Raw genomic sequence first — 13,766 nt, forward strand, 5'->3', positions numbered from 1 at the left:
CTCAAAACTTCCTCAATTAATTATCTTTAAAATAATGTATAAGAACCTACTGCTTATATTTTTCATTCTTAAATCTAAGATCTTCTCTTGAAAAACATGGAATGGCTAAAGTTGCCATAACGTTTTTTGAGTTACGTTGTTGTGTACATTTTTAGGTTAGGTTAAATTCAAACATTGGACGAAATGGGAAACGCTGCACCAGCTGATCGCAGTCATCGTAATATCTTTAAGGCGCATTGTCACTGGTGTGGCTGGAACTGAAGTCGTTGGACGATTATCGCTCGGCAATAATCATTGCAGTAGCCATTGTCACTGGTGTGATTATTATACAATCATTCAGTTGCTTCTTGACTGTGATCGAGTTGAAGTAGTGATAGTGAATTATGAGTTTATGGGCTTTAACAAAATACAATTATATTCATTTATTTGTTATTTAATATAGCCTAGTTGAAGATCTGGAAAATGGTGAAATTTATGAAATAATAAGTGTTCCAAGACTTAGCACACATAGTATACACAACGAACAGAAGAGGGTTAGTTCAAAATATAAATGAACAATCATTTGCAAGCTTATGAGAGAATGTTATCTGAGTTTTTCAGACTTTCAAAATGTCAGTTTAAGTTTTTGTTTAGTTTGATCAATGAGGATTTTAAGATTCCCTCTCCAATCACAGGAGATGGAAAAATTGATCTTGGTAGGATAGTGTATTTATACTTGTTAAATTGTTTTAAGCTAATAAATTATTAGAATGCCTTGGTAATATTCTTTTCAGAATAAAATATGTTCAGTATAAAAAAAATAGTAATACCCCAGAAGCAGCAAACCTGCGACTCAGGGAGTTTCCAATGCATTTATGTGTGTCTTAATACCACTTACCATAAACTATACCATAAAACTTACCATAAACACTTATCATCAAATACTCTGAGAATCCAGTTCCACAACACAAAAACTTCTTAAATAAAGCACAAAAATTAATTGTACGAACGATGGTTAAAGTGTCTAAGAAAAAAAAGCTATAGACGTCTTTTAAAAGATTAGGGATTTTAACCGACACAAGCCTGTACATTTTTGAAATGATACATGATACACAACTGTTTTAATATAAAGGTCAGGATTCAGGATCATATTGGCGGTTCGCTCTCTGCTGGTTCATCAAAATGTTTTTAAATTTTTGTACCTAACCTTAAATGTTAAATTTGTTACCTTAGTTCATTCTCACTTTTAGGCCTAACAACATTAAACGATGTCAACATATTACTAACATTAATGTTATTACTTGTTTAATAATTATTAAATTATTAATAATAAATTTCGCTTCTGCCGCATCAACTTCCTTTTTCTGGTCTTTACTTTTTTGTTTTTCTGCACCACTCAAATTTTCATAACGTTTCATAATAAAACAGTTTATATCTCATTTATCACAAAGTCCATCACATTACGCAATAAAATAATAGCTGTAAAATAAGGGCGTGACACGCACCCACGCGACACAAGAGCAAATTGTTGTCAATACATGCAATGACTCAGACTACAGTACAGACAGAACCAAACAAAGCCTGTCACATCACAACAGGCACCGCTGATGAGTCACCTGCATGGATCTATCAAAATCAGGTGATCTAAGGCCTACCATACACGTTCCGGTTTTCCTTCAGTCCCGGACTGTACAGTCCTAGACTGAAGGAAAAACTGAACGTGTGTGTCGATTCTTTCAGGCAGATCGTTGGCCGGACGGCCGGATGGGAAACACATCCGACCAGGCCTCAAGGCCCTATTTGAAAAAAGTCCTTTGTATGCAGGTTTAAAAATGTATAATAAACTACCGGCATATTATAAAATAATGAGTTCAAACAAGTTTCAAGAAACATTGAAATATGGACTCCTTGAACGTGCGTTTTATACAATAGAAGAATTTTATAATTTTATTTTAGTTAATTTTTTGTTTTTTAATTTTCTTAACATTATTTGGCTAGTTATTTTTTTCCTGTTACTTTGTACTTTGTATTTTTCTAGTCTAGGCTCAATTTTGACAATGCACCTGTTCTATATGTTATCACATCTAAAAGAATGTTATGTGCAAATAAATAATGTCTAATGTCTAAAAATGATCGTTAAAACTTTCAGTGATTTTTTGAGGGTTGGAAATTATCTTATCTTGTTGTTTATTTCTAAGGTAATAGATTCACTAATTGAGAGGAGCAAAGCAAAGCGAGCGAAGCTTTTTTACTACACTCCTGCTTTTGTTTTACTAATACAGTACTCCTCCTGAGCGGCTAAAGCGCTCAGCACCAAATTTAGCACAATCATAGTAACCAACCATGGGATGGTATAAATCTGAAATGGTACAAATCGGACCACAGGGCTTTTCCCTATGTGAATTTAAACCTCTGGAAATTTAACATTGGCCTTAGTAAGTAATTCATAAGTTACTGTAATTCATTTACGTGAACCAGACTTATAATTGACTTTGAATACTGCAAATAGTCATTCCATTTATGTGAACCAAATATACCACTGACATTGGATACTGCAAGTATTTAATCTCATTTAAGAGGATGAGATGTACCATTGACTTTAGAAAAGTATTGGATTAATATGCTAGGTCCGCTCAAAATGCAAGCAGACAACTGCATTGTACACCTAGTTTATTACAATGAGTAGGTACCCATTTCTCTTTTAACAACGGCCCTTGTAGCTATTTTGTTTTTGGACTCAAAAATGTAATTATCATTAGATGCCATTTTTGCTGCTTTTACAACTTACTTAAACACTTTTTTATCATTTTTAAAATATTGCTGAAATTCTATACTTAGGTTATACTTTGCTTTCCAGTGTATTTGCCTCTTCTTTGCTGCTGATTATTTAATATCCTGTGTAATTCATTTTTTTTAACTTGACATTTTTAACATTAATTATTCTTAGGGCAGAAACAGACAGACAGCGAAGCAAAGCGAGGCGACGCGATGCGACGAGAAGCAAAGAGAAGCGAGGCGACGCGACGCAAAGAGAAGCGAAGCGAAGTGTTTGAGAGCGAAGCGATAAACATTGCATACATACGCCGATTACAAGCAACGAGGTAGGAGCGAAGTCAGTACCAAAATGGCCCCCTCAAAGAACACACGTAGTTCGAAAACAGTTTTTAAATCGATTATTTTGAGTATGCATAACAGAAGTGAAAACCGGCATAAAGTTGTATGGTGAATATCATCACTTATTTCCTGTATTGAGGAAGCATAAAACTCGATTTGTTCAGTAAATGCGCATATGCGTATATGCGCAGTTTGTATAATAATATTATGAATAGGTTTACATACTTACACATAAATGCACTACACATGATCAGTCAGTAAAAATAACTTGCAAACACACTGAAGACCCTTTTTGTATGTACCAGGTAATACCAGTTAATGCTCAAAATATTTTATGGTCTTCTTTCTGTAATAACAATCACTACAGGTGTAAAATCTGTAATACTTTAGACAATTTGGTTAATATGCATTTTAGGGTTTATACCCGATTTTTGAATTTATTTTTTTCATTCTACTCGAAATTGAACGCCGAATCCTGAAATGACGTTCCTCCCACATCTTGTCAAAGATGTCTCGGTTGTTGTGGTTCTTGTGTTTATTCGGCCATATGGAAGGTTTTTCATAAATAAGTCGTTCGATGTCCATTGCGCTATACTGTACTGGTCACCATCCCCTGTTTTCGCTCCAAATCGTGCTTGAAATGTTGTAGGAATCTTTTTGGATCTTAGTAGGGCATTTGACAGCGTGTCACATAGTATATTGTTGACTTCACTAAAAGAAATGGGAATCTATGGAAAAGAGCTTGCATGGTTTACATCATATCTAGAAAATAGAAAACAATTTGTTGAATTGGATGGGTCGCTGGATGACTGCCCCCCGGAAAACTACCCCCCCAAGCAGGTTCCTACGTCATATTGACGTCAGAGACCGTGGGGGCAGTTTTCCAGTCACGGACACTCAAATTTAGTTGTCAAACAGTTCTAATCTAACCTAAACTAACCAACCAAACTTGCTGTAACATTTCGAAAATCTGTTTTATATTCACCACATGCCTTTCCTATTATCCAACGGAATTACTCGAATTAAAATTAAAATTACATAGCATTATTTGTCTAGGGGGGGTAGTATTCCAGTCGCGGACACGGCTTCCATATTGGTTAGTTAGCAGATTTTGTGACGTCACGTTTCACCTGGGGGGGTAGTTTTCCGGGGGATAGTATTCCGCATCCCCAATTGGATTATGTTGTGGAGCATGCTAACACAAAGTACGTTGAAAAATGTAGATCTCAACATCAGACGCTGAAGAAATATGGGGTGCCGCAGGGATCGATCCTGGGGCCTCTACTTTTTCTTTGCTATATTAGAGGTATGCCGGGAGCGATTCTTGGAAACGGCGGGTCTATGTGTCTGTTTGCTGTGCTGATGATTGTAATGTGCTAATTCCGGGAAGATCAAAACAACAGATTGAAACGTTTTCTCAGGAGAGTCTTTTATCCACTAAAGAATTCCTTGACCGAAAAAATCTGCTTATTAACACAGAAAATTCCAATGTTATACCACTAAACAACGTAGACAAAATTTTGAACCAAACATTTGCATAAAATCAGAAAGAATAAACCAAGTAAAGCAAACAAAATTTCTTGGTTTAATTATCGATAAACATCTATCTTGGTTGGGAGGGCCATGTGAATTATGTGGTTAAAAAGGTATCTTCCAGTATCCATGCTCTGCGACAGATGTTCAGAGTATGCAGTTTAGACACTCTAAGAGTTGTTTATTTCTATTCACATATTTCATATGGAATTGTTCTATACGGGGCAACAACAAAAACTAATTTAGATAAAGTACTAATTAAGCAGAAAAAAGCTATCAGGGTGATGAAAAATCTTAAAAATAATGAGCCAGTCAAGAGCATCTTTTGTGAATTACAAAAAATTAACAGTTTATAGTCTTTATATTTATGAAACAATAATTCATGCAAAACAGATCCAACTATCATCCAGCTCAACAGAACAATTAGTATATAACACCAGATTAAAAATTAACCTACCTCGGCATAATCTCGAATTTTACACTAAAAAGACATCTTACATAGGGCTAAAATTTCTCCAGTCTATACCAGCTCACATCCGAAAAGAAACAAAATTTAATAAATTCAAGCAGCTCTTAAAGGAATATTTTTTAAGAACTCCCTGCTACTCAGTAACAGAATTCTTTAGTATTAGTAAAAAACAGTTAGGCCTAACTTAATTTGAATTCCAAATACTGTAATCCTTAAAGTCATGGTTTTGTTAAAAGTAAGAGTAAAGTAATTTTAGTACTCTTTTTATGTATTTAATTTAGCAGTAAGCAATTTTGAATTTAGCTTATGACTCTATTCAAGTTCATGTAATGTGAAACTATAATGAATAAAGAATGTTTTGACTTTGACAACAAAATAGTTTGTTCCACTGAAGTTCGCTTCGCTCTCAGTCGTGCGTTGTCTGTTCGCGCTAACCATACACCTAAATTATAACATGTGTATAATCATGTCGCGTCGCTTCGCTTCGCTGTCTGTCTTTTTCTACCCTTAGGCTGTGGTTTCCTAGACGCGTAATAGATGCGCTGCGTGTGCGCATCTAAGACGCAGCACACTTGTCTTATGGAGTTTCGTGTAAGCGGTTTCCAAGGCTGCGTATCTAATTCGCGCGCATCAATAGCTGCGTTTTTGACCGACTGCTTTCAGAGCAGTCGAATCTGAGTTACGCTGCTTTTTATACATGTCTTGTGCAATGGAATCGGAAGTAAATGTTATCCAGAAGGCAAAATTCCCAACAACAACGAAAAATTGATTGAATTTGTCTCTTGTAATGACATATTATGGAAATACGTTGTTCATACAATTAAAATTGTTATAGTATTACATATCATATGATTCGATATGTAGTGTTAATTTTCCCATAATGTGTAATATTTAATTCCCTTATTAAATGTTCCCTACAATTGATTTGTCCTCACATATTTTCTAATTGCTGTAATTTGTAAATAAAACCAAATGTTGACAAATATTCTTTTCAAGTCAGCACAACACCAACTTCCAAAATATAAGAGCCCCCATAATTATTTTAAGAACTCCTGAACATCTTAGTAATAAGCCTATATTAATTACTAGCAGAGTGCCCGTCCTTCTTACGGGGTTGGCGTATAAGTATTAAGTATGAAATGCTTATTGCAGTTACACTTGTAAAATTTATTTTCGTCCTTTCGGTAAATCCCGAATAGGTAAATATATTAACAGTAAAAGCTGGAGAGGGTTAATTAAGATTTATCGTTTACATTTTAAATTGACATGTTTGCTTTAATACTACGCTTAAAACATCCGTGAGGGCCACATACAGTTCCTAATCATGTACGTTTCACTGCTTACGCTTCTTCGAAGCTTTTAATACCAAAGTATCTATTTCATTATATCTAAATCATCCTATAACATCATAGTAGCCACTAGTAATCTCTCCCGTGAACTTATGTCTTGGAAACCACTCACGACGGCTGTGTTTTGGGACCTGGATAAAAGCCGCAGCGCATCTATTACGCGTCTAGGAAACCACAGCCTTATAGGGAAAAAATCATTACTATAGATAAAATTTTCCAAGAAAAATTGTATCCATCATCAAGTGAAATAAAAATATAAAAAAAATATCAAGTCAGAGAAAAAGAGAGCCAAGCACTATTGCTAAAACTGTTCAAGATGTTAATTTTAAAAAGTATTACAAAAACTATAGAAAAATATTTAAAGCTGTTTGCGATAAGGCTAGGAAAATGGTTAATTGCAAAGTTATATCATCTTCAGATAATAAGAGCAAAGCGGTGTGGAATGTTGTGAAGTCTGAACTTGGAGTCCTGAATTCCAATCATTTGGATTTCCCTGATTTGTGTGTCGGAGACAAGCAATTAAAAGATGGACAAAATGTGGTAAATTTTCTCAATGATAAATTTTGTAACATTTACAAAAATATAAATTGTATGCCTTGCTTACACACTGCAACTAATTTGATTAATAATACTAGTAGGCCTAATAATATAAGAATGAAATTTCAGTTCAGACATGTATCGATTTTTGAAATAAAAAAAAACCATTAGAAATTTAAAAAATAAAAAATCTTCTGGGTGGGATGAAATTCCTATTGAATTAATTAAAAATGTCATAAACTACATTGCAGAGCCTCTGTGTCTAGTAATCAATCAATGTTTTGATCAATGAATTTTTCCCTATCAATTAAAAAATGCTGAGCTGAAACCACTTTTCAAAAAAGGCTCAGTAATGGACCCCGATAACTATCGTCCTATTTTAATACTCCCATCTTTGTCTAAAATCTTTGAAAAAATTGCTTACAACCAAATCTATTCATATTTCAAAAATAATGATTTATTTACCAATAAACAATATGGTTTTAGATCTGGGAAAAACACTATATCTGCTGTCTCAGATTTCATAAATCAGGTTTCTGATGGCTTGGATGGGTCTCAGAGCACAGCTGCGGTGTTCTGTGATCCATCCAAGGCATTTAATTGTGTAAATTACAATATATTAATGAGTAAACTTAAATATTATGAATTTTCTGATATGGCTCTGTCTTGGATGCATTCATATTTGACTAACAGACATCAAAGAACAATAATCGTAAAAAATGGTAAAAAATGTATTTCACAGTGGTTTAGCACTAAATGTGGGGTTCCGCAAGGGTCAATACTAGGCCCCTTGCTATTTTTGATATTTATCAATGACTTACCTCGAAATGTATCGTCTAACCTTATCTTATATGCTGATGACACTACAGCAATAGTTAAATCAAATAATTTGCAAAATCTTAAAGAAGAAATCAGTATTTCTATTCTTAATTTATCTAATTGGTTTACAGCCAACGGGCTAAAACTTAATAATTCTAAAACACAGGTGATGTTATTTCAAACAATTCAGAATAGGCAAAACTCCACTGTTGCACTATCTTATGATAATAATATTATATCCTTTACTGAAAATGCAAAATTGTTGGGCTTAGATATCGATAAAAATTTAACATGGAAAACACACATAAAAATGGTAGTTGGTAAATTAAATACGGCTTGCTTTCAAATATATGTTTTGAGAAATGTAATAGATTTAAAAACTAAACTCACAGTGTACTATGCAATGTTCTTTAATACGGGATTGAATTATGGGGAGCAACTTCTTATTCTAAAGCAGTTTTCAAAATTCAGAAGAAATTTATAAGGATTTTATCATTTATGCCTAAAAGAACCTCATGCAGAGCTTTATTTGCTAAATATGAGATATTAACTTTGCCTTCACTTTATATATTTAAAATGATGGTGAATTTTAAAATTAATTATCAAATGTACAATGATAAACAAATCAGTCATCCGTATCCTACACGTTCAAAAAATTTTCAATATCCAAGACATCGCCTATGTTTATATTAAAGATCTCCTTATTATACGGGATTAAGGCTTTACAACAGTCTACCCACTAATTTTAAAGAAATTAACAGTATTTCAAAATTTAAAAATGATTTCAAATGATACCTTTTACAGAAAAATTATTATAAGATTTCCGATTATTTAAATGATAAGTAAATATATTTTAGTTTAAGCTATGTGGATTTTAGTTTTGTTATGCAGTGTTTAAGATCTCTGACAATATCACCTGTTTCACCAGCTAACGCTGGATCTGTGAAATGTTTTTGTGATAATAAAGTAATGTTTCATTTCATTTCATTTCATAAAAGGAGGCGTATCTGACAACATAAGCTTAAGGATATTTACAAATAGATTATTGTTCTTTTCAGGGTACATTCTAATTTTAATTCTTTTGGTGCAGAACTGTCTATTCAGTTTGTTGGGTGGCGACAACAATAGAGATAAAAAAGCTAGTGATTTATTGATGATTTTTATTTCTCATCGTTACTGTTGGCTTTAAAGCAAAAATGAATACAATAAAGCTCAAGGCTGCAGCAAGCATAACGGTATGATTCCATTAAATGGAAATCATACAAATATAAAAAATTTTCCATCAATACTTTTGCCTATTTACTACATTGGTATTATTTGAATATTAGTAATATTCAATACAATATTAGTAAAGTAGTGTCGTAGATAGATAGACTTTCAGGGCTACTGGGGGTCTCCCTCGGGAATTCTTTTTAATATTAACAATTAATTGACCTTGACTGTAATAACACATAGACACTCATATCCATATAGTCACGAACCTGGGGGAGTCTAAAATAATAAACAATCCAAATATCGGAATATTCTCAAAGGTTTGTAGTCGCTGCTTCAACCTAATCACCTAAATTATTTATCATACCGGTACTATACTATGTATATACTGTGTAGTATAGGCCTATATACAGGGTGTCCATAAAAAACGTTTCAGGACTTTGGATAATGAATCCTCATACTAAAAGGAAGAAAAAAGTTTATGTAAAGGTATGTCCGAAAATGCATATTTTTACCCAGTTATCCGCCATTTTGTTTGTTATACAAAAATATTTTTATCTGTGAAGTTTTTTGTTTGAAGATTATGAAATTTGGTAACCATGTTAACATACACAAGACCTAGGGCCTATAATAGAAATGGGTTTTTTATGGACGTATATCAATATTGGTATATATACTATACTATATAATATACTATGACTATATATATATATGGTTATGATTATTTTGTTGTCCTAATATGTTCACAGTTTGAAGTGTTAATGTTTTAATATCTTTCCTTTTTACATCAATTATTAATAAAGTATTTTATGTATTTTATTCCCTCATTTCATCAGGTTACTGGCCCAGAAGACCCCGTAACCTGGTGAAGGGTTTATAAAGTTAAGAAAAATGCTGATGGTGATCTTGAGAAGTTCAAAGCACGTCTTGTTGCCAAAGGTTTTAGCCAAGAATATGGTGTTGATTTTACAGAGACTTTCTCACCTGTTGTGCGGTATTCAACGATTAGATTATTGTTTTCTATTGGAAATGAACTTGACATGGATATTGATCATATTGATATAACTACAGCATTTTTAAATGGTTCTTTAGAAGAAACTATCTACATGGAACAACCTACTGGTTTTGAAAAGGGAGAAAATAAAGTTTGTATCTTAAAAAAGAGTATTTATGGACTGAAACAGGCAAGTAGATCTTGGAATAAAACTGTCCATGAATTTTTGACAAAGTTAAACTACAAACAATCTAAATGTGAACAGTGTGTTTACATTAAGAAACAGACAAGTGGTTTAACGATTCTAGCTTTGTATGTGGATGATTTTTTTATTTTCACTAATGATAAAGTTTAAAAACGAAATCTAATAACAGCTCTTCAAAAAACTTTTGAAACTAAAGTTCTAGGACCTGATAACAACTGTCTAGGTATGAAAGTGTCTCGAAATCGTAAAGAGAGAACCATATCACTCTCACAAAGTAGCTATGTGACAAATCTTTTGCAGCGTCTAACATGATAGAAGCAAAATCTGCATCTACACCAATGGCAGTTAACTTGAAGCTTGAAAAGGTTTCTAATGAAGATAAATCCAATTATCCTTATCAACAGCTGATTGGTGGACTTCTATATCTTTCAGTGTGTACAAGGCCTGATACATAACAATCAGGGTTATGTTACAAACTATTTTACTACACACTACACTATTTTACAGGGGTTTGTATGCTACAAACTATTTAAGTCAGTTCAACACATGTCATGATAAAAGTCATTGGATTGCAGCAAAGCGTGTACTGAGATATCTAGTTGGGACTAGAAAATATGCACTTACATTCAAATCTACCAATAACTTCAATTTGGAAGCATATGTTGACGCAGATTGGGCTGGAAACACAACTGATAGAAGATCGACAACTGGTTTCGTCTTGAAAGCTGGAGGATGTGCAGTTTCTTGGGAATCAAGGAAACAACGTACTGTTGCTTTATCCACTACAGAAGCGGAATATTTAGCAATGAGTGATGTAACTAAAGAGGTGTGTTTTATGAAAAACTTCTTAAGTGAGATAAGTGACAAGCTCTACACTGTTGTACTGTATAATGACAATCAAATGCTCAGAAGTTTATTCAAAACACTCAAGGTCATAATCGCACGAAGCACATTGATGTTAGGCATCACTTCATAAGAGAAGCTGTACAAAAGAAGTTAATTGAAATCAAGTATATGCCAACTGAAAGTATGACGGCTGATATTATAACCAAATCTTTGTCACGTGAAAAATTAGATCACTTTGTGACAGACTTGGGACTTGAAGACTCAGATTAAATAAAAAAAAGATGTTTGATTAAGGGGGAATGTTGAAGATTTTATATAGTATTGCTTTGCTTAATGCTATATAATCAAATATCTTTTTAATGTGTCTTTTAATATCAGCTGCTTGTTATGATTATTTTGTTGTCCTAATATGTTCACAGTTTGAAGTGTTAATGTTTTAATATCTTTCCTTTTTACATCAATTATTAATAAAGTATTTTATGTATTTTATTCCCTCATTTCATCAATATATATATATATATATATATATATATATATATATATGAATTTGAACTGATTGTGTTTTTGGCCTCTAGGGACCTCAAAACAAAAAATTAAATCGGTCCCGGGTTACCATTAGTACTACGGTAATAGCTTATTTTCCCTATATGGGAAATTCGCTACAAAACCTAATCGTTCTATAGAATATATTACATTCAACCAGCTGTAAGTTAAAACAAATTATATTGGACTAAAACAAATCGATGATTACAGAGATTGCTTTAAAAAATAATTTGGACATGCATATTTATTATAGGATTTTACTATGCATATTTAATTAATCTGCCATCCTCGTACCGAAGAATTTAATGTATCAATGGTCAGCATTACACATTAAAGACCAGGTGTTATGAACTTATTAGAACAACATTATAACAATTGAATAGTGTGAAAAATAGGAGTAAAATGTGCATTTTATTTTTGTGTTAATAATAGTTAAATGTTCCATTGTAAAATACCCCCGCCGCAGCAATTAATAAGTCAACCCTAAGTATGTCTTTTAATTTGTTTCCAAATAATGAATTTGTGTCACAAATGCTGAATGTTTACAGCTGTTATTTTAAGCAAATTATAGGTATTTACTCAGGGGAGGTATAGAAGAGGCTACGATGACAGCTGAGGGCTTCTTATATGTGAGGGAACGCCATTACCGTAACAAAACGTTCGATAGCCATCGGCCTCGGTGGTCTAATGGTTAGCGTGCCGGGCTGGTATACTGTAGGTCCCGGGTTCGCATCCCGCTGGTAGCAGTAACTTTTTGTCCAAGATTTTTTTATTATCAGCAAGTTTGGTTGGTTTGGTTTGGTTATTACAGTTTAATTTTATTATTAAGTCATTATAAAATTTTAATTGAGCAATTTCTAGTTTTATTTAATAAACAGAATTATTTTTCCGATTACTAAACTTTTGTTATATTATTTCTTTATCAGCAAGTTTGGTTAGTTCGGTTAGGTTATGATAGTTTAATTTTATAATTAAAAATAGTAAAATTGAATTTGAGGCATTTATAATTTTATTTTATGAACAGAACTATTTTTGCGATTAGTAAACCTTTATTGCCAAAGTGCTCTCTACTACAGCGCTGTTCACGGAGGAATTTTGAACTAAATGCCTCATTTGTACCTCCCCTAAGTCAGACCCCAAATTATACCGTACTAAAAGCTAGCTTAGAAGGTTAGCGTCGGCTGCTAGACTTTTTAAAAATGAAAACTTGATTTCTAAAAAACTGGGACCCTTATTTAAAATTATGGCTTTGACATTCCCTAGTTCTCAAAATTATATTTCTTTCAACACAAAAATCATGAAAATCCGTCAACTGGTTGATTCAGAATCGTGAAACAAAAAAACCCTTTTACGTTTGAATATATATGATTCTCAGTTCCTTACTTCTTTGTGTTAGTAACAGGAACAGAATGAATAAAGCAGGCTTACATACTTAGCTTATCTACCTAAGCTATATAAATATAGTGTATGAAATATGATCAACTGAAAATGTGATTTTAAATTTAAACTATTGGCAACACTGTCTCAATAACTCACTGGCCAACATATTTGACCTAAAGAAACTCTCTCTTCCTTAGTTGAAAATGCTGTCAGTGACAGTAAAATATTCTAATCTAATGTTTGGTGTATATATAGTGTAAAATTTGGTGTATCTTGTGCAAGTTTGGTCTCTTTCCCATCAGATAAGCCTGCTATCTACGAAAAAATCCTAAAAACTTAACTTTTTTGTGTTTAAAATCCCACAGATTGATCAGCGTGCGTATTCTAAGGCAATGATGAGTGTAGAATGGATTAGATGACAGTTACTATATTACAGTAGAACCCCAGTTAACCGAAATAAAGGGGGGGGGGAGCCGTTTCGTCTAACCAATCATCACCGTTGGGTTAACTCATCATATGCTAAAAATGGCCTATGTATTACCTATTCGGTGTGTAGGAAAAATGAATTTAAAACAATGTCTATATAATACTGTGTTTTTAATCAGCTACGGTACCTACAAAAATGTTACAATGGGTTAGAAAAGGCCCGTTCCTAGAGCAAGGGGCTCGGCGCTACGCCTCACTGTTCACATGTTATGTATTGTACTTATACTTTAGCCCTGAATTAATTTATGGACCTGTTTCGGTTAACCCGGGTTTCAGTAAACCCAATTTCGGTTAACGGTG

Source organism: Macrosteles quadrilineatus, unplaced genomic scaffold, assembly GCF_028750875.1.
Source record: "Macrosteles quadrilineatus isolate MER2022 unplaced genomic scaffold, UCM_ALF_1.0 Scaffold_1__1_contigs__length_201487025, whole genome shotgun sequence".
In the NCBI taxonomy this organism is placed as follows: Eukaryota; Metazoa; Arthropoda; class Insecta; order Hemiptera; family Cicadellidae; genus Macrosteles; species Macrosteles quadrilineatus.